This window comes from Gracilinanus agilis, chromosome 3 (genome assembly GCF_016433145.1).
Source record: "Gracilinanus agilis isolate LMUSP501 chromosome 3, AgileGrace, whole genome shotgun sequence".
Classification (NCBI taxonomy): domain Eukaryota; kingdom Metazoa; phylum Chordata; class Mammalia; order Didelphimorphia; family Didelphidae; genus Gracilinanus; species Gracilinanus agilis.
Window position 1 is genome coordinate 473,890,771 of NC_058132.1, and position 3,079 is coordinate 473,893,849.

Here is a 3,079-nt window from a genome sequence, read left to right on the forward strand (position 1 = left end):
CATATACATACATATATATATATATATCGTGTGTGTAAATTCTTTGTGTGCAAATTCTAAAGTAGGAATTATATAATGTTTTGTTTTGTTTTGTTTTGTTTTGTGGTTGGATCTTAAGCATTTCGCATAGTGTTTGACTCCATGCTTTTATTTTTTTTAATAATCATTCCTTATGTAAGATAAAATGTGATGGCATTTTCTGGATCTATAAAAAAATAGCTTGTGTCTGATAAGGGCAGAGATATTAATGAAAAGTCTCCCTCTAGCTCTGTTCTTTACCATCTCTGGACTTCAGCATCATACCCCTATTTGTATCTCATCCTGGAAGTTGCTCAGTGTGGAACCTGTTTGCCTTAGGCTATCCTACCATTCCTGTGGCCAATGATCATGGAAAATATTTTCAAAACAATTGTTCCTATTCCCCTTCTCCCACTGATGAATTCTTTCTGAAGTTTCCATTTTGTGAAGAGGCCCCAACTAGTGACATTCATTACCCACTTAGCCCTCTTCCTAACTTTCTTTGAATTCCAAAATTATTACCCTGAGTCGAGTATCTTTGTTTCTTTCTTGTCTCCCACGCCAAGCATAAAGTGTCCCTTTTTTGTTGTCTTCCCCCATTAGAATCTAAATACTTTGAAGGCAGAAATTGTCCTTTTTTGTAGTGTTTATCACGATGCCTGACACATAGTAAACAGCTAATAAATTATTGCTTCCTTTCTTTCTTTCCAAAGAATGTGGTGTTGAATAACACTGAAAACATAATAAGTGGTAGTAGAAAGAGAGGATATGGAGATTGTAGTTTAGGACTGAAGTAAGCCTATTTTAAGGAATACTAAAGGAGGAAATCCTTGTTGCTCTTTAAAAACATAAGGACAGTACAAAAGAAATTAAATTACTTAAAGAGTGAATTCACCTCAGGCACCACCATTATGAATATATTTGGATATGAAGAAAAAATTCATCATGGAAACAATAAATTTCATCTATTCACAGGCTATACCATCTTCCATCATATGGAGCCTAGTACCTGGCAAGTACTGGATACTTAATAAATGTTTATTGAACTGAGTTGTACAGAACTGAAACTTGCACCCAGTTTTCATAGAATCTGAATGTTACAATTAGTTAATTGAAGAGATCATCCATATGATACAATATCCTCTTACACTCAGTTCAATTCAACAAGAGAATTGTAAGCTCTAAGATAGGTGCTGGGTATATACAAAGAAAAAAATTATATAGTTTCTGCTCTCAAGAAATTTACATTCTGGTGGTGTTTCATGTAAAATATGTTCTCAAGGACAACGATCCAATGGGAAAGCCAGCTACTTTCCTTCATTTCTTAGGTGATGACAATGCTAGATTTTTCTTGAGCAGCACAGATCTGTTTACTGCCTTAGACAGATTTGGACAGCATTGAAGAGATCATCCATGTGAAACAATATCCTTTGGTATTCAATTTAATTCAACAGGAGTATCATAAGCACCTTGAGGGAAGAGACTCTTTCTTATCTGTGTATTTCCAGTTCCTGAGACTTTGCAAAAACATAATAATAAATACTAAATACATTTTAATTGAACTAAATTAAATTGGTGGCTATTTTCCCCTGTTCTCTGCCTCATCTCTCTCTATGTCTCTTATTCATAGAAATATTGTTTATCTTTTCCCCCTAAATATATCATCAAACTTGTTAATAATATTTGTTCTACTATTCAACCTAAGTTTCTAGTCTTGTGAAAAATGAGAAAATAAATGAAATCACAATTATTTCTATGCATATTGTTGTACAGGAAATATAAAATTATCTCAGTGATATGTGAACTATTCTGAACAATGCCCTGACATATATTAATCTGAAACACTTGCTGAAGTGTACCTTTGGTAACATCCCTTATTTTATAAGGTAAAAATAGTCCCAATAATGAAATACATATACAAAATTAAAAAAATAAGTAAATACTGTGTTTCTTTATTATTCACTCTTGGTAAAAATGGCAAAGAACATGACTATAGAGTTAAAGTGGAAATCCATGGACTTTCCTTCTGTAACAAAGAAAAATCAAAATGGCAGAAATTATCTCAGCAAAAGAAACAAAAATTAGCTTGAATTTTCAGATAATGGAGGAAGCAACAAATAAACTGTTTCAAAAGAGGCAAATCAAGAATCTAAGAAGATTAGTATTCTAGATATCTTCCAGTTGTTCACATTTGTCAGTCATTGAGGAACTATGAATATCGACTATGTAACTAGCACTATGCTAATTGTCATCATATTATAGATGTGAGCATTAGATAAAATTGTTCTTCCTCCTGTCAAGAGATGTAAGGTCTAGTTCTGAAGACAAGATTGGCACACATGAAAAAAATAGAGAACAAAAATAAGTTAACCTATAATTTTCTACTAAATATAACAAACATTAAGTACCATATGTGCAATTTGAGTTAAGGGAAGGAAGAAGGCATCTAGTAAACAGTAATGGGCCAGAAGTCAGACTAAGTTCCACTCTTGCCTCTGATATTATTAGCTCTGTGACCTTGGTAAACCACATCACAATCTTGCATCTCATTTTCCTCATCTATAAAATGAGGTTGATGGTTTGGAAGACAGATCTAATATTCCATCTACTGCTGATAAAGGACAAGAGAGAAGGCTTTATGAAGCAACAAGAACCTTGAGCCAGCCCTTCACTTTGAAATGTATTTACTTTGCTAAATGCATGAAAAAAAGATTTTGATTTCTATATTTAAGGTGAATTACCACAAGAAAGAGCACCATGGTTTGCCAAATGTCTGTAAACAATAAATAAATTTCATTAAGTACCTACTATGTGCAAAATTTACATTAAACTTGATAAGAGTATACACAATATGTTTTTTCTCTAAAAACCTAAACTCAATTTCTTTTTTTTTTCCAGTTTTCTCCTCTATGCATTCTATGATCCAATGATATCAATCTACTTATTCTTCCTTGCAGGTAGCCCTCCAGTGTCTTATTCCATACTATTTATCTGGCTCTCCCCCTTACCTGGAATGTTCTTCTTCCAAGCATGCAAATATACATAAAGGCATAATATCATT